Source organism: Puma concolor, chromosome A1 (genome assembly GCF_028749965.1).
Source record: "Puma concolor isolate L17-30 chromosome A1, mPumCon1.1.hap2, whole genome shotgun sequence".
Taxonomy (NCBI): Eukaryota; Metazoa; Chordata; class Mammalia; order Carnivora; family Felidae; genus Puma; species Puma concolor.
Window position 1 is genome coordinate 155,831,036 of NC_141667.1, and position 20,293 is coordinate 155,851,328.

A 20,293-nucleotide genomic window follows, 5' to 3' on the forward strand; every position below is an offset into this window, starting at 1 on the left:
TCATAATAAACATTTAAACATTAGGAAATTAAAGTTTAGAAAGTTATGTGGTTCATTTAATACTGCACATTTTAAAAATTAGACAACAGATAACAGTATTGTACCCCTGATCCATAACTCAATAGAATGGTTTTCTTTAATTTTATGAGCTAAAGAAGTACAGATTTAAGGACTAGACTTCTTGAGTTTGAATATCTATTCAAGTGATTGGTAGTAGGTAAATTTAGGTAACATAATTTAAATCTTTTTAAAACTCAGCTTTATTATGTACAAAATGGAATGACATATAGTATTTTTCTTTGTTAGAATTAAGAGATAATGCATACAAGTACATAGCATATGACAAATACAATAACTCTATAAATATTACCTTTAATAATTTCCTTACTATTATATCTATTAGCTATAAATAGTTATTTTCCACACAAATATTTTCAAGTAAATTAATATTTTTGAGAACTAATATATGATTTAATTATAATTTGTTAAAGTCTAGGTATAGTTTAAATGACATATTTACAATAAGTCTGGGTTGAACATTGCAGTCAATACAACATTCGTGAATTTTTTAACATGAGCAAACACCATGAGCATGTTTAATCATTCCAAGAGAACAGGTTCTTTGATTATTAATTTTGAATTTTTTTATGTTTTAAAAATTTTACTGTATCATGGAATTTATGACACATAAATAATTTCTTTCACTAAGAAAAAAAGAGAGGTTAGAGTGGGAGAGACCCAAAGCATAAGAGACTTTTAAAAACTGAGAACAAACTGAGGGCTGATGGGGGTTGGGAGGGAGGGGAGGGTGGTGATGGGTATTGAAGAGGGCATCTTTTGGGATGAGCACTGGGTGTTGTGTGGAAACCAGTATGACAATAAATTTCATATATTAAAAAATAAATAAATAAATAAATAAATAAATAAATAAATAAAAGCACAAAGATTAAACAATAAAATCTTATCTGGTATTTCCTGTCAAAAATGTAATTCATTTGTAAGTCCACAGGTTTAAAATGCAAAGTAGATTTAAAAGTCAAAACTATGTGGTGCCTGGGTGGCTCAGTCGTTGGGCATCCGACTTCACCTCAGGCGATGACCTCCCTGCTCCTGTGTTCCAGTCTCGTTACAGGCTCTGTGCTGACATCTGGGAGCCTGGAACCTGGAGTCTGGAGTCTGCTTCTGATTTTGTCTCCCTGTCTCTCTGCTCCTCCCCTGTTTATGCTCTCTCTCTCCTCTTTCTCTGTCTCTCTCTTTCTCTCTCTGAAAAATAAACATTATAAACAACTTTGAAAGTCAAAACTTTGGGCGACTGGGTGGATCAGAGAGTTGAACATCAGACTTCAGCTTTGGTTAAGATCTTGCAGTTCATGAGTTCGAGCCCCACGTCAGATTCTCTGCTGTCAACGCAGAACCTGCTTAGGATCCTCTGTCTCCCTCTCTCTCTACTCCTCCTCCACTTGTGGGCATGCACTCTCTCTCTCTCTCTCTCAAAAATAAATAAACATTAAAAAATTAAAGTCAAAATTATATCTAGTCATCTGTGTTGTTCCACACATTAAAAACAGGATAAAAAAGCACATTCTCTTATTTTCTGTTTGTATAAAACCTATGATTACACAGAATCCAATATCCTTTCAGATCCATTGTCCCATTTCTATCCACACTTCAATGTGGTTTTCTCAGAATTAGCAAAATTTTCACCATTCCCAAATGCCTGTTCTATGTTAAATACTTCACAGACCAATATTTTGAGCTACAGACTTTGAGTATGTTCTCTCTTATGCAGCAAGAGAGCAGACACAGAATTAAATGTGAGAGAGGTTAATGTCCAGGAGGAGACAAGAGCCCCAAGTAAGGGTCCTAGCTCCCTTTTCATTAAGATCAGAAGGCTTACAAGTGTGATGGACATCCAGAAAGAGACGATGAAACAGTGATTGTTGACTCCTGTGTATGACAGAAAATGGGTTTTGAAGATATGTTGCTTAGAGTTTTGGCTCCACACAAAAGAAAATCCCTTTGCCTAGCAGAAGGCTGTTTACAGCAGGCACCGCAGGCACCGGGCAGAGTCTGTTTATCTTAAATTGCCTAGGAATAAGAGAGACCAAGCATGCTACCTCAGGGTTATCAAGACACCTTTCTTTTGCTAATTAGCTCCACTCTGCGCAATTTCACCCTGCTGCAGTGGTCTATAGCCCTGAATACCTGTTGATCTGTTGACCTGTTCTGGACTCCTCCTTCCTGTGAAAACAGCTTTCTGCTTGTGTTCTATGTTATGGACGCTTTCGCCCTGTTTACCTACCCTGGACACTTTCATCCTGTGGCTTCCCATTCCTAAGCTTTTGTCCTAAGACTTGACCATTTTGTGCAAGCTCAGGGAATTCCTAAACTTATTCCCACACTGATCCTAAATATTAACGCTGAAATGACCCTGTTTCTCATTTTTATGCTACAAATGTAACAACTCAGACAAAATAAGGATGTTAAAAAATGTAGAAAATAATATTTCAGAAACTATGATAACCCCTTAATATGCATTATCTCATCCAATATTGCAACACCTAAAACACATAGATATGGCAATTATTTTGATATTGTACATGAAGTAGCTGAGATGTGAGATGATTTGTCTCTGGAAAATCAAGGGGAGAAGCCAGGTACCAATGAGATACCATCAGTCCATAACACAGTTTGTGGAAGTTAAGTTCCCGTGTTCATTTTAGTTTTCTCAGTTTTTATTTCTAACTATTAAATTGATAGTGAGAAGATTGGCACATTGATTAACAAACAAATAAAATTAATAACGGATTCTCAAAGTTGCAGGCTAGACTGATTGTCTTTCATGTAATTGATAAACAAATTTAAATAATGCAAACTATTTTTTATCCTTTTCTGGGTGGATGCATTCCAAGGCTCAGTTTTGTTACAAAATAAATCTCATGGCAAACAGGAAATCCAGAATAAATATTTCTAAAGTGAATTTGTGAACACACAAAAACACATATAAGATAAATATCGGAAAATTGATCGATCCAAAGGAACACACGATTCCCACCCTCTCTACCATTTAAGTTACATAAAAGACCCTCTCGGTAGATTCCAGGTCATCCACAATTCAAGCAGAGGGAATCGAGTGTGTTGAGTGTATGGGCTTGTGCCTCTCACAGAGCACACTTGTAGGATGTATTCCAACATTGCAAATTCTGTGAAGTAAAGCACATTCTTGTGTTTTAGAAGCCAGTCCTTAATCACATTGTATGGCTGTTGTAAGGATAAAATAAGATAGTATATAGAGAGTACTTAACTGATTACTGGAAATAAGCAAGTTATCAATAAATAGTAGTCACTACTGCTTTCATGTACTCAAAACCATCATTTTCCTATAGGAAACTGAGAAATAGAAGAGGTGAATAATGAAATCAAATGCATCCTTCTAACTTTGGGCTGGGGCATGAAACAAATCCCAAGTCTCCGGAAAAGATCATCAATATATTGTACATAATTAACATTTTATAAAGACAGATTTATATATCTATAGAAAATGTATACTCTCAGTGGATATTAAAGAAACACACAGATTAAAGAAAATAATTACTATTTTGATACCTTTACTACTGGATTTAAGTTTTTCTTTGTAACATGCATTACCAGTTAGAATATAGTAAAAATTAATTGTTGAATAAAAATAAAAAATGTCTTATGTATCAGTTTGGAAATATTAAGAAATAACTCTAAAACTACCCTATCGCTTGGAATCATTAATATGTCCTTACAGATATCATTCTAAAATATAATCCAAAAGAAATTGAAAAACACCCAATATACACAAAAGATATTTCACATTCCTTTACAATGTGTAGTGAGAAATTGTGACAAGAAATTATTAAAATTGCCACTAGGCAACACAGTACAACAGCAAGAATGGTGTTCAATATTATGTTAATGGAGAGATGCAAACGTATGTTTTAAAAATTTATAAAATGTTTATGGCAAAGAGTAAAAGAATGGTTATGATGTCACTGAGTGAAATCTTTATATTTTAATTTCTCTGTTTTTCTATGGATGCTTTTCTATGTATTACTAGTCCTTAAATTTCTGGAAGTAAATAAACAAAACCAAAAGCACTAGAGAACATGACCTTAAGTTTTAGGCACCCTGTCTGAGACTCCTGGAACTCACCTGCTTCAGGGTCTGCTGCCTAGTGATCCATGTCTCTGACACGCAAATCACTATTTGGAACTCAAAAAATGCTTCTGTACTAGTATAAAGTACAAGTCACCTGGCTAAAGTCTAGGAAGTCCCAGGTTCTAGGTTCTGCAAATGCCAATGGGAACACATTTGAAAGAATACGGAAGGCCAATTACCTTCTCCATTTATCATCTCCATACATATTATTTTAAAATCTCAGGATATTTGATCCCTGAAGGAATGTCTTGTTTGACTCACATAATGCTAAAATCCAGGGGGGGCACCTGGGTGCCTCAGTTTGTTAAGCATCTGATTCTTGGTTTGGGCTCAGGTCATGATCTCATGGTTTGTGGGTTTGAGCCCCATGTGGAGCTCTATGCTGACAGCACAAGGCCTGCTTAAGATTCTCTCTCTCTCCTTCCCCTACCCCCTTGTTCTCTCTTACAGTTGACTTTATTTTTTTAATTATTTATTTTATTTAATTATTTTAATGTTTATTAATTTATTTTCAGAGAGAGAAAGAGAGAAAGAGAGAGAGAGAGCACAAGCGGGGAAGGAAAGAGATAGAGGTAGATAGAGAATCCCAAGCAGGCTGGATGCTGTCAGCACAGAGCCTGACATGGGGCTCAATCACATGGCTATGAGGTCATGACCTGAGCCAAAATCAAGAGTTGGATGCTTAGCTGACTGAGCCACCCAGGTGCCTTACTAAACACTTGACTTTAAAATAGAAAGATTATTCTGGATATCAATAAAGGCCAAACTAATCATAAAGGTCTTAGAAGTGGGAGGAGGAGGAGGAGGAATCAGAGAAAGGACAGTATGACTTTTCAGCTCAATATTGTTGACCAAACATCAGGGAAGAGGACACCAGCCAAGGAACACATCTAGAATGTGAAAAGGCAAGGAAACTATTATTTTCAAGAGCTTCCGGAAGAAATGCAGCCTGACAATGACTATATTTTAGCTCAGTGAGACCAATTTCAGACCTCTGACTACCTGAAGTCTAAGGAAATAAATTGGTGGGGTTTGTGTGTGTGTGTGTGTGTTTTGTTGTTGTTGTTGTTATTTTGTTTTGTTTTTGTTTGTTTGTTTAACTGATAAGGGCGTAGTAATGTGTTATATCTAGAGCAGGAAGCTAATTTCATCAACAGAAAACAGCCATTCTGTGACCCTGATGGACTAAAGCAGAAACAAGACTGCTGCACAATCCTGTCTGAACATAGACATAGCATGAACATCATCCACGTTGTAAAAATTACCAAGCATGTTCCTTTCCTAAGAATGAGTGACTATAGCTTTGTTACCAATTACTGTGTTACCCTTGGTCTGGTATACTTCACCTATGTGTAAGATTTATTAAGACAGTCATAGAATTACCCATGCTTATTGACAGCAACAATCCAAAGCAAACCAACACTTCCTAAAACTCTTGTACAATCACCTAATACAAACCCAAATATTATATATTCTTTCTACAGTTTTCTCCTGAGGTGTCCTATGATTCAACCATGATGGGTGATTCCTTATTCACTATAAGAATAAATAAACCCATTTTGATTAATAGGCACAGCATAAGGAATATACTCCCAGATACTATAATACTATTGTATGGTGACAGATGGTAGCTACACTTGTGGAAAGCATAGCAGCATGATATATAAACTTGTGGAATCTTTATGTTGTGCACCTAAAAGTAATTTAACAATATGTGACAACTACATTCACATAAAAAATAAAAATAATAATAAATAAGCCTTTCTCTTTCCTTTATTCCCAGTTTATTTTTTAAGTTTTTTGTTTTAACTTTTTCAATTTTAGTACAGTTAACCTATAGCATTATATTCGTTACAAGTATACTATATAGTGATTTAACATTTCCATATATCACACGGTGCTCATCACAAGTGCACTCTTTAATCCCCATCACCTATTAATTTTAGCCATTCTGACAGGTGTGAGGTGCTTGACTTGCATTTCTCTGATGATGAGTGATGTTGAGCATTGTTTCATGTGTCTGATTCCATGAGGATGTCTTTTTTGGGGAAGTGTCTGTTCATGTGTCTTCTGTCCAACTTAATTGGATTATTTGTTTAGTGGGTGTTGAGATGTGTAAGTTTTTTTATAATATTTTGGAACTAATCCTTTATCAGGTATGTCATTTGCAAATATTTTCTCTGATTCAGTAGGTTGTGTTTTATTTTTGTTGATTGTTTCTTTCACTGTGCAGAAGTTTTTCATTTTGATGATGTCCCAAAATATTATTTTTGCTTTTGTTTCCCTTGCCTCGGGAGAACTATGTAGAAACATGCTGTTATGGCTAATGTCAGAGACATTATTTCCTGTGCTCTCTTCTAGAATTTTTATGTTTCAGGCCTCACATTTAGTTCTATAATTCATTTTGAATATATTTTTGTGTATGATGTGAAAAAGTGATCCAGTTTTATTCTTTCTCATGTAGTTGACAGGTATTCCCAGAACCATTTCTTGAATAAATGGCCCTTTGCCCATTGATATTCTTTCCTGCTTTGTTGAAGATTAATTGGCCATAAAATTTTTATGGGTTTTCTATAATTTTCTACTTATCTATGTGTCCATTTAATGCACTTCAATACTGTTTTGATTAACCCAGCTGTGTAATATAACTTGAGTCTGGAATTGTGAGTCAATGGACATTTGGGACCTTTCCATAATTTGGAAATTGTCAATAGTGCTACTGTAAACATTGGGGTGCATAAGCCCCTTTGAATCAAAAATAATGAAATCTTGCCATTTGCAGCAACATGGATGAAAATAGAGTATATTAGGTTTAGCGAAATAAGTCAGAGAAAGACAAATATAATTTCACTCGTGTGGAATTTAAGAAACACAACACATGAACACAGGAGAAGGGAAGGAAAAATAAGATAAAAAAGAGAGGGAGGCAAACCATAGGATACTCTTAAATACAAAGAACAAACTGAGGGTTGCTAGAAGGGAGGTGGGTGGGGGAATGGGCTAAATGGGCAATGGGCATTAAGGAAGGCACTTTTAGGAATGAGCACTGGGTGTTATATGTAAGTGATGAATCACAGAATTCAATTACTGAAACTACACTGTATGTTAACTAACTTGAATTAAAAAAAAAAAAGAACTATTTTGGCTTCTTGGGGTCTATTCTGGTTCCATATAAATTTTAGAATTTTTTTTTTATTCCAGTCTGTGAAAAATTCTGTTGGTATTTTTTTAGGATTGCATTACATGTGTACATTGCTTTGGGTATTATAGACAGTTTAACAATGTTTGAAAATCCGTGAGGATGGAACGTCTTTCCATTTCTTTGTGCCATCTTCAATTTCTTTCATCAGTGTTTTATAGTTTTCATTGTACAGGCATCTTTGGTTAGGTTCATTCTTCTGTATTTTATTGATTTTTGCTGTAATTGTAAGTGGTATTTTTTTTAATTTCTCTTTATGTTCCTTTATTATTAGTATAAGAAATGCAACAGACTTCTGAACATCGATTTTGTATCTTGTGACTGTACTGAACGCATTTATCAGGTCTCATAGTATTTTGATGGAATCTTTCAGGGTTTCTATATATAATAACATCTCATCTGCAAAGAGCAAAAGTTTTATTACTTCCTTACCTATTCAGATGCATTTTATTTCTTTTTGTTTTCTAATTGTTGTGGCTGACACTTGCAATATTATGCTGAATAAAAGTGGTGAGAGTAGACATCCCTGTCTTCATCTTCAATATGCAGGAAAGATTCTTAGTCTTTCCCTATTGAGTTGTGGTATTTGCTGTGAGTTTTTCATATGTGACCATTATTATGTTGTTTTATATTCTCTCTAAAGCTAAAGCAATGTTATTGAAGATTTTTATCATGAATGGATGTTGTACTTTGTCAAATGCTTTCTCTGTGTCTTTGAAATAATTACATGGTTTTTATCCTTTCTCTTATTGATGTTATGTATCATGTTAATTATTCACTAATATTGAACTGCACTTTTATTTTGGAAATAAATCCTATTTCATTGTGGTGAATGATGTTTTTAATGGACTGTTGGATTTTTTTGCTAGTATTTCACTGAGGATTTTTACACCTATGTTTACCAGAGGTATTGCCCAGTATTTCTGTTTTTTGGTTGTGTTTTTACCTCATTTTGGTAGCCAGGTAATTTGGCCTCCTAGAATACTTTTGAAAGCTTTTCCTCCTCTTTTGTTTTTTGAATAGTTTGAAATTATTAGTCTTTTTTGATATTAAGTCGTTTTTAAATGTTTCATAGAATTCACCTGTGATTTCATCTGGTCCTGGAATTTTGTTTTTTGGGAGCTCTTGATTGCTGATTCAATCAACTTGCTGGTAATCAACCTGTTCAAATGTTCCATATCTTCCTACTTAGGTTTTGGTAGGTTATATGTTTCCAAGAATTTAATCACTTCTTCTATTTGTTTAATTTTTCAGCATATTGTTTGTTATATATTAAAATAATTTTTGTATTATTGTGGTATTGATTGTTACTTCTCTTCTTTCACTTGTCATTTTGTTTATTTGTCATTTCTGTTTTATAATGAGTTTGACTAGAGCTTTATCGATTTTGTTGATGTTTTCAAAGAACCAGCTCCTGGTTGCATTGCTATGTTATATTGTGTTTTTTTGTTTTTTTTTTTTTTTTGTTTCTGTATCATTTATTTTCACTCTAATCTTTATTATTTCCTTCTTTTTGCTGGTTTGGGGCTTGTTTGGGTTCTTCTACTAACTCTTTCAAGCATGGGGTTAGGTTATTTTTTTGATATTTTCCTTATTTGTTCTTTTATTACTACATATCTCCTTATTAGACCTGCATTTGTTGTATCCCATAGCTTTTGGATTTAGTGTCTTCATTTTTCTTTGTTTCATTTACAATTTTATTTATTTGATAACTTGTTTGATCTATTCATTGTTTAGTGACATATTATTTAACCTCCATGTATTTGTAGTCTTTCCAAACTTTTCTTGTGAATGATTTCTAGTTTCATAGCATTGTGTCAGAAAAAGTGTGTGATAGGACTTTGACCATTTTGAATTTGTTGATATTTGTTCTGTGTCCTAATATGTGACCTATTCTGGAGAGTATTCAATGTGCACTCAAAAAAAATGTGTATCCTGTTGTTTTAGAATGGCAAATTCTGAATATTTCTGTTAAATCCATCTGTTCTAGGGTTGATTTATTTATTTTTTTTTTAATTTTTTTTTCAACGTTTATTCATTTTTGGGACAGAGAGAGACAGAGCATGAACGGGGGAGGGGCAGAGAGAGAGGGAGACACAGAATTGGAAACAGGCTCCAGGCTCTGAGCCATCAGCCCAGAGCCTGACGCGGGGCTCGAACTCACGGACCGCGAGATTGTGACCTGGCTGATGTCGGACGTTTAACCGACTGCGCCACCCAGGCGCCCCATGTTCTAGGGTTGATTTAAAGCCATCATTTCCTTCTTGTTTTTCTTTTTGGATTATCTGTCCACGAATGTAAGTGGGGTATTAAAGTCCTCTACTATCAGGAGTAGGAGTTAAGGTGGCAGAGCAGTACAGGAATCCTATGCTTGTCTCTTCCTTTGAATGCCATTGGATAAATATAAAATAATTCTGAACAAACATGAAATCAGTCTAAATGCTGAGAAAACAAGCTGCAGAACTACAGGAAGAAAAGAAGCCACATTGTGGAAGGTAGTAGGTACAGATGTGATTCCAGGGAGAAAAGAATAAAGTGTGTCGTGGAGTGGATGGAAACTTGATCTCAGAGAGAGAAGAGAGAAAGATAGTGATAGAAAAAAGAGAAAGCAGCATGCAGTGGATTGCACAATAGAAACAATTCCCCAAGACCATTGATGGAGAAAACCAGAGTGGTAGATTATCTCAAGTTTTTACAAGAAGTGGAGCTCTGGGGCTCCTAAATGGCTCAGTTGGTTGTGTATCTGACTTCGGCTCAGGTCATGATCTCACAGTTCGTGGGTTCATGCTGACAGCTCAGAGCCCGGATCCTGCTTCGGATTCTGTGTCTCCCTCTCTCTCTGCTGCTGCTCTGCTGCTTGTGCGCGCTCTCTCTCTCTCTCAAAAATAAATAAACACAAAAAAGGAAGTGGAGCTTAGAATCTGAAGTTTTAAAGCTTCCACCACTAAGTGGAGACTGGCAGGCATAATGGTGCTCCTGAGGGGAAGGAGGCTAGAAGCCCAGGAGCATGCAGTATGGTTTAAGGATTCCCTGGGTTGTACTGGGAGAGACAGTTCACTTTCTTGGAGTACATTTGGAAGAGCTGACATGGTATTTCAGAGGACAAAGCTGGCAGGCACCACCACGCTGCCCTGTTCATTAAGATAGGAACAGAGACACTTTCTGAGGACAGCAAACCTTGGTGTTGGCTTTTATTGTACTTTACCATAAACTCCAAATCCCTGAATGATTCTGCAGCTGCTTTTCTGGGACAAAGCGGCACCAGCCACAACATGGTGAGACCCTCCACCAAAGGATAAGGGCAGGTGGTTTACACTGCACCAGGTCCCTAAAATTTGAAGTTTTGAAACACATCCTGAGGTAAAACACAGGAGTACTGTGCTGTCAGGTGAGTAGATAGCATGGGCACATACAAGGTGAAGACAGGTATCCAACAGAAACTATGGACACAAGAAGAGAGATTTCTCATTCTTCTGTGAGAGTTTCCTGAATAGTGGTGGGCATGAACTCCCCAGTCATGGGATGAGAGAGCAAGGTGATATCATTTCCCCCACCTATCAGCAATGATAGACATCAGTGAGCAACACAGCGCCCCCAGTGGAAGCTACAGCCAGTTGCACAGAGCCCCACTGCACCCTGCAGGTGCATCTTTATGAGGGTAAGTTTGCCTGAGAACCAGCACACCAGGCCTCTCCCCCAGAATAACAGCACAAACCCCTCACAAGCAACAGTCTATTGATGATAGAGTCCCGCAAAACTTCAATTCTAGTGGAAATAGGATCAAGCTTATTTTAAAAAACAGACCAAAGCAGACCATCTAGTTAAAATGGCACACAGTGAAAAAATCCCAACACTCCCCACTCTAAACAAAGAGAAACTCACAGGGGACTGACAAGAGGGAAAGGACAGCCAAAAAATAAAAGCAAAGTGCACATTCTGTAAAGCTTCCTGAAGTGCCAGGCCCTAGACAGTATAGGACTTGCTCTTAATATAGCCATGAGTTGGAAGGAGGAAATACAACTGGCTTTCCAAACACACACACACACTCGTGACCAAGGCAAAATGACAAGACTGAGGAATTGACTCCAAAATAAATAATGAAGGGGTAAAGGCCAGAAATCTAATCAAAACAGATGTAAGTAATAAGCCTGAACCACATTTTAAAACAACAAACATAAGGATATTAGTTGGGCTGGAGAAAAGTATAGAAGACTTTAGAGAAACCCTTACTACATAAATAAATAAAAACTAGTCAAGCTGAAATAAAGCAAATGCTATAACCAAGATGAAAATCAAATGGCTGTGGTGACAACGAGGATGAATGAAACAGAAGAATGAATAGTGATACAGAAGATTATAATTATGGAAAATAATGCAGCTGAAAAGAAGAGGGAAATAAAAGTATTGTATCTTGAATGTAGACCTAGTGAACTCAACAAATTCATAAAGCACAATACATTCATGTCATAGGAGTCCCAGAAGAAGAGAAGAAATAAGAAGGGGCAGAAGGTTTGAACAAATAAAAGCTGAAAACTCCTCTAATCTAGGGAAGGAAACAGACATCCAAATCCAGAAGGCACGGAGAATTCCCATCAAATTCAACCAAAAACCTTTTACAATGTTGTTGATGGGAATTCAAACTGGTGCAGCCACTCTGGAAAACAGTATGGAGGTTCCTCAAAAAATTGAAAATAGAAGTACCCTATGACCCAGAAATTACAATACTAAGTATTTACCCAAAGTATACAAAAATTCTGATTAAAAGGGGCACATGTACCCCAATGTTGATAACATAGCACTATCAATAATGGTCAAATTATGAAAATAATCCAAATGACAATCAACTAATGAATGGATAAAGATATGGTATATATGTATATATGTATGGAATACTACGTGGTGATCTAAAGAATGAAATCTTACTATTTTCAACAACTTGGATGGAAGAGAGTGTATTATGCTAGCAAAATAAGTCAGTCAGAGAAAGACAAATATCATATGATTTAACTCATATGTGGAATTTTAGAAACACAACAGATGAACATAGGTGAAGGAGAGGAAAATAAGATAAAAACAGAGGGAGGCAAACCATAAGACACTCTCAAATAGAAAGAACTGACTGAGGGTTGATAAAGGAGAAGTAGGTGTGGTGATGGGTTAAATGGGTGATGGACATTAAGGAAGGCACTTTTTGGAATGAGCACTGTGTGTCATATGTAAGAGATCAATCAGTGGGTTCTACTACTGAAACCGGTACTACACTGTTTGTTAACTAACTTGAATTTAAATTAAAAAAAATCCAAACAGAAGCTACCCAACGCCAAGGCATATTATAGCAAACTTTGAAAACTACAGAGATAAGGAAAGAATCCTGAAAACAGTAAGGGAAGATAAATCTCTCCCCTAAAACTAAAGACAAAGTTGGCAACAGATCTCTCCACAGAAACTTCAGAGGCCAGAAGGGGGTGGCATGATATATTCAACGTGTTGAAGGGGAACCATACGAAGCCAAGAATACTTTATCCAGCAAGACTGTCATTCAGAATAGAAAGAGAAAAAGATAGTTTCCCAGACCAAAAAAAAAAAAAACTGAAGGAGTTTGTGACACTAAACCAGCCCGGCAAGAAATATTAAAGAGGATCCTTTGAATGGGAGAGAAAGGCCAAAAACAAAAAAAGATGAGAAAGGAATGAAGAAAATCTCCATACAGGTAATACAATGGCAACAAATTTTATCTATCAAAGGTTATCTAAATATAAATGGACTAAATGCACCAATCAAAAGCCATAGGGTATCAGAATGATTTAAAAAAAAAACAAAAACAAACAAACAAGCAAACAAAAATCAAGACCAAACAATATACTGCTTACAAGAGACTCAACTTAGACCTAAAGTCTCTGCCAGATTGAAAGTGAAGGAATGGAGAACCATTTATCATGCTAAAGGACATCAAAAGAAAGCCAGGGTAGCCATATTTATATCAGACAAACTAGATTTTAAAATAAATAACTGTAGCAAGAGATGAAGAAGAACACTATGTCATAATAAAGGGTCTGTCAAACAAAAATATCTAACAATTGTAAATATTTATGCCCCCTACTGAATACAACCCACACATATATAAATCAATTAATATCAAATATAAAGAAACTAATTGATAATAATGCAATAATAGAGGACTTTAACCTACCACCTATAGTAGTGGACAGATCATCTAAATACAAAATATACAAGCAAACAATGGCTTTGAATGGCACACTGGAACAGATGGACTTAACAAACATATGAGAACATTTCATCCTAAAGCAGTGGAATACACATTCTTTTCAAGTGTACATTGAACATAATTCAGAATAGATCACATACTGGGTCACAAATCAGACTTCAACAATTACAAAAAGGTTGGGATCATACCGTGCATATTTCCATACCACAACACTATGAAACTTAAAGTCAACCACAGGAAAAAGTTTTTAAAGACCATAGATACATGGAGATTAAAGAATATCCTACTAGGGGCACCTGGGTGTCTCAGTTGGTTGAGTATCTTCCTCTTGATTTTGGCTCACATCATGATTGCATGGTTTTTGAGATAGAGCCAAGCTTCTAGCTCTGTGCTTACAGTGAGGGGACTGCATGGGATCTTCTCCTCCTCTTTCTCCCTCTCATACACTCTCTTTCTAATTCCATAAATTAATAGAATAGACTAGACTAGAATAGAATAGAATATGCTACTAAAGAATTTTCTGGGTTATCCAGAAAATTAAGAAAGGAACTTAAAAAATACATGAAAATGAAAATAAAAACATGACAGTCCAAAACCTTTGGGATGCAGCAAAGGTGGCCATAAGAGGGAAGTATATAGCAATACAAGTTTACTTCAAGAAGTAAGAAAATTTTCAAATATACAACCTAACCTTATATGTAAAGAAGCTAGGAAAGGAAGATCAAATAAAATCTAAACCCAGCAAAGGAAGGGAAATAATAAAGATTATAGCAGAAATAAACAATATAAAAACCCAAAAAAATAAAATTGCAGTAGAAGAGATCAACAAACTAAGAGCTGGTTCTTTGAGAAAATTAATAAAATGTATAAACCCCTAGTCAGAAAGATCAAAAAGAAAGGACCCAAATAAATAAAATCAGGAATGACAGAAGAGGGGTCACAACCATCAACACAGGAATGCAAACAATTATAAGAGAATGTTACAAAAAAATTTATGCCAACAAACAAGAGAATGAAAAAGAAATGCATAGGGGTGCCTATGTAGCTTAGTTGATTAAGCGTCCAACTTTGGCTCAGGTCATGATCTTACAGTTTGTGAGTCCATGCCCTGCATTGGGCCCTGTCCTGACAGGTCAGAACCTAGAGTCTTCTTCAGCTCCTGTGTCTCCATCTCTTTCTGCCTCACCCCTCTTGCACTCTGTCCCTCAAAAATAAATAACTTTATTAAAAATTTAAAAAAAAATTCTGTCTCTCTCTCCCTCTGCCCCTCTCCTAGCTCATGTACTTGCTCTCTCTCTCTCTTTCTAAAACTAAATAATGATAATAAAAAAGAAATGTATAAATTCCTCAAAACATACCAACTACCAAAACTGAAATAAAGGTTAATAGAAAATTTGAACAGATCCATAACCAGAAGGAAATTGAATCAGAAATAAAAAATCTCCCAAAAAACAAAAGTCCAGGGCCAGATGGCTTCACAGGAAATTTCTAAGACATGTATAGAATAATTAATATTTATTCTTCTCAAACTGTTATTAAAAATAGAAACGGAAGTAAAACTCCCAACTACATTCTGTGAGCCCAGCATTACATAGATTCCAAAGTTAGGCAAAGACTCCACTAAAAAGGAGAATCACAGGCCAATCAAAAGACCTGATGATTTTTGATGCAAAAAATCATCAAGATACTAGCAAATCAAATCCAACAGTACATTAAAAACATATTCATCATTATCAGCTGGAATTTGTTCCTAGGTTACAGAGGTTGTTCAATATTTGAAAATCAATCAACATTAATAAAAGAAAGGATAAGAACCACATTATTCTCTCAATAGATGTTGACAAATGGAGCTAGAATGTATTATACTAAGCAAAATAAGTCAATCAGAGAAAGACAAATATATGATTTCATTCATAAATGGAATTTAAGAAACAAAAGAGATAAACATACGGGAAGGGGGGTAAGAGGAGAAAGAGAAACAAACCACAAGAGGCTCTTGACAATAAAGAACAAATTGAGGGGCTCCTGGGTGGCGCAGTCGGTTAAGCATCCGACTTCAGCCAGGTCACGATCTCGCGGTCTGTGAGTTTGAGCCCCGCGTCGGGCTCTGGGCTGATGGCTCAGAGCCTGGAGCCTGTTTCCAATTCTGTGTCTCCCTCTCTCTCTGCCCCTCCCCCGTTCATGCTCTGTCTCTCTCTGTCCCAAAAATAAATAAATGTTAAAAAAAAAATTAAAAAAAAATAATAAAAATAAAAAAATAAAAAAAAAATAAAGAACAAATTGAAGATTGATGCGGGGGATGGGCTAAATGGGTGATCAATATCACAAGGAAGGCACTTGTGATGAACACTGGGTGTTGTATGTAAGTGAAGAATTGCTGATACATATATACATATATATAACTAATATATATATTAGTTAATATATATATCAGTATCTCAAGGAAGGCACTTGTAATGAACACTGGGTGTGTATGTAAGTGATGAATTACATATATATATATATACATATGATACATATATATACATATATACATATGTACATATGATATGTATATCATATGTATACATATATACATATATATCATATATGTATGATATATGTATAACAAATATACATATGTATATTTGTTAGATATATACATATATACATATATGTATATATGTATCATATGTATATATTATATATATACATATATTAACATATATATACATATGTACATATATACATATTATACATATATACATATATATTAACTAATATATATTACATATATACATATATTACACATATATACATATATATTATACATATATACATATATTAACTAATATATATATTAGTTAATATATATATAAACTAACATATATATATATATATATATATATATATTAAACGAAAACCCAGAAATGGACCCACAGCTATTTGGTCAACTAATCTTTGGCAAAGCAGGAATAAATATCCAGTGGAATAAAAGACAGTCTACTTAACAAATTGTATTGAGAAAACTGGACAGTGACATGCAGAAGAATAAAACTAGGCCAATTTATTACACTATACACACAAATAAATTCAAAATGGATGAAAAACCTAAATGCAAGACAGAAAACCATCAAAATCCTAGAGTAGAACACAAGCAGCAACCTATTTGACTTTGACCATAACAAATTCTTACATGTCTCTGGAGGCAAGGGAAATAAAAGAAAACATGGACTATTGGACCTCATCAGGATAAAAACCTTCTGCACAGCAAAGGAAACAATCAACAAAACTAAAAGACAAGCTACAGAATGGGAGAAGATATTTGCAAATGACATATTTGATAAAATGTTAATATCCAAAATCTATAAAATATCATCGAATTCAGCAAACAAAAAATAAATAATCCAGTTAAGAAATGGGTGGAAGACATGAACAGACATTTTTCCAAAGAAGACATACAGCTGGCTAACAGACACATGAAAGAATGCTCAACATCACTCATCATCAGGGAAATTCAAATGAAAACCATGCTGAGATACCACCTCACACCTGTCACAATGGCTAAAATTAATAACACAGGAAACAACAGATGTTGGCAAAGATGTGAACTAAGGGGAACCCACTTACACTATCGGTGGGATTGCAAACTGGTGTAGCCACTGTCAAAAGAAATATGTAGTTCCTCAAAAAGTTAAAACTAGAATTTTAAAGCTATGACTCAGCAATTTCACTACTAGGTATTTACCCAAGGGACATAAAAATAGTGATTCGAAGGGACACATGGACCCTGATGTTTACAGCAGCATTATCAACAATAGTCAAACAATGGAAAGAGCAAAAATGTCCATAGACTGATAAGTGGATAAAGAAGTTTTGTACATTTCAAAAAGAATGAATCTTGGTATCTGCAATGATGTGGATGGAACTACAGAGTGTTATGCTAAGCGAAATAAGTCAGTCAGTGCTATATGATTTCATTCATTTGGAATTCAAGAAAAAAAGCAGATAGATATAGTGGAATGAAAAAAAGAGAGAGGGAAGCAAATCATGAAAAACTCTTAACTATAGATAGTATACTGAGATTTACTGGGGGGGGGAGGCTACTTGGCTGATGGGTATTAAGAGCACTTGTTATGATGAGCACTTGGTGTTATATGTAAGTGATGAATCTCTCAATTCTACACTGGAAAACAATTTTACCATATATATAACTAACTAGAATTTAAATTATAACCTGAAAAAATAAAATTAAGTCCTCTCCTACCATTGTAGTACTAGCAAACTTTATCTTTGTTATTAACATATATACACATACATACATACATACATACATACATACATACATATATACATACATACATACATACATACATATACTGTCATGTTGGGTACATACGTACTTACAATTGTTACATTTTGTTGTTGGATTATGTTCCCTAATATAATGTCCTTCTTTGTCTGTTTTTACAATCTTTATTTTTTGTCCAATATAAAAATTGCTATTCTAGCTTTTTTTGACACCATTTCTATGGAAGCTGTGTCTCCATCCCCTCACATTCTTTCTTTCTTTTTTCTTTAATTAACTTGTTTTATTTTTTTAAATTTACTTCCAAATTAGTTAGCATAAAGTGCAACAATGATTTCAGGAGTAGATTCCTTAGTGACCCTTAACCATTTAGCCCATCCCCCCTCTGACAGCTCCTCCTGTAACCCTCAGTTAGATCTCCATATTTATGAGTCTTCTGTTTTGTCCCCCTCCCTGTTTTTATATTATTTTTGTTTCCCTTCCCTTATGTTCATCTGTTTTGTCTCTTAAAGTCCTCAAATGTGTGAAATCATATGATTTTTGTCTTTCTCTGACTAATTTAACTTAGCATAATACCCTCCAGTTCCATCCATGTAGTTGTAAATGGCAAAATTTCATTCTTTTTGACTGCCAAGTAATACTCCAGTGTGTGTGTGTGTGTGTGTGTGTGTGTGTGTGTGTGTGTGCACCACATCTTTTTTATCCATTTATCCATCGATGGACATTTGGGCTCCTACCATACTTTGGCTATTGGTGATAGTGCTGCTATAAACATGGGGGTGCATATGTCCCTTTGAAACAGCACACCTGTATCCCTTGGATAAATGCCTAGTAGTACAATTGTTGGGTTGTAGGGTAGTTCTATTTTTAATTTTTTCAGGAACCTCCATACTATTTTCCAGAGTGGCTGCACCAGCTCTTGTTTCCACCAACAATGCGAAAGAGATCCTCTTTCTCTGCATCCTCGTCAACATCTGTTGTTGCCTGAGTTGTTAATGTTAGCCATTCTGACAGGTGTCAGATGGTATCTCATTGTGGTTTTGATTCATATTTCCTTGATGATGAGTGATGTTGAGCATTTTTTCATGTGTTGGTTGGACATCTGGATGTATTCTTTGGAGAAGTGTCTAGTCATGTCTTTTGCCCATTTCTTCACTGGATTGTTTGTTTTTTGGCTGTTGAGTTCGATAAGTTCTTTATAGATTTTGGATACTAAGCCTTTATCTGATATGTCATTTGCAAATATCTTCTCCCATTCTGTCAGTTGCCTATTAGTTTTGCTGATTGTTACCTTCGCTGTGCAGAAGCTTTTTATTTTGATGAGGTCTCAGTAGTTCATTTTTGCTTTTAATTCCCTTTCCTCAGGAGATGTGTTGAGTAAGAAGTTGCTGTGGCCAAGATCAAAGAGGTTTTTGTCTGCTTTATCCTCAAGGATTTTGATGGCTTCCTGTCTTACATTGAAGTCTTTCATCCATTTTGAGTTTATTTTTGTGTATGGTGTAAGAAAGTGGTCCAGGTTCATTCTTCTGCATGTCGCTGTCCTGTTTTCCTAGCACCACTTGCTGAAGACAGTCTTTATTCCATTGGATAGTCTATCCTGCTTTGTCAAATATTAGTGACCATACATTTGTGGGTCCTTTTCTGGGTTCTCTATTATGTTCCATTGATCTGAGTGTCTGTTCTTTTGCCAGTACCATACTGTCTTGATGATTACAGCTTTGTAGTATAGCTTGAAGTCTGGGTTGTGATGCCTCCTGCTTTGTTTTTTTTGTTTGTTTTGTTTTGTTTTGTTTTGTTTTGTTTTTCTTCAAGATTGCTTTGGCTATTCGGGGTCTTTTCTGGTTCCATAATTTTAGGATTATTGGTTCTAGCTCTGTGAAGAATGCTGGTGTTATTTTGATAGGGATTACATTGAATATGTAGATTGCTTTGGGTAGTATCAACATTTTAACAATATCTGTTCTTCCTATCCAGGAGCATGGATTCTTTTTCCTTTTTTTGTGTCTTCTTCAATGTCTTTCATAAGCTTTCTATAGTTTTTAGTGTATAGATTTTTTTACCTCTTTGTATAGATTTATTCCTAGGTATTTTATGATTTTTGGTGCAAGTGTAAATGGGATCAATTCCTTGATTTCTCTTTTGTTTCATTGTTGGTGTATAGGAATGCAACTGATTTCTGTGCATTGATTTTATATCCTGCAACTTTGGTAAATTCATGAATCAGTTCTAGCAGTTTTTGGTGGAATCTTTAGGGTTTTCCATGTAGAGTAACATGTCATCTGAGAAGAGTGAAAGTTTGACCTCCTACTGGCCAATTTGGATGTCTTTACTTCTTTGTGTTGTCTGATTGCAGAGGCTAAGACTTCCAATACTATGTTGAATAATGGTGGCAAGA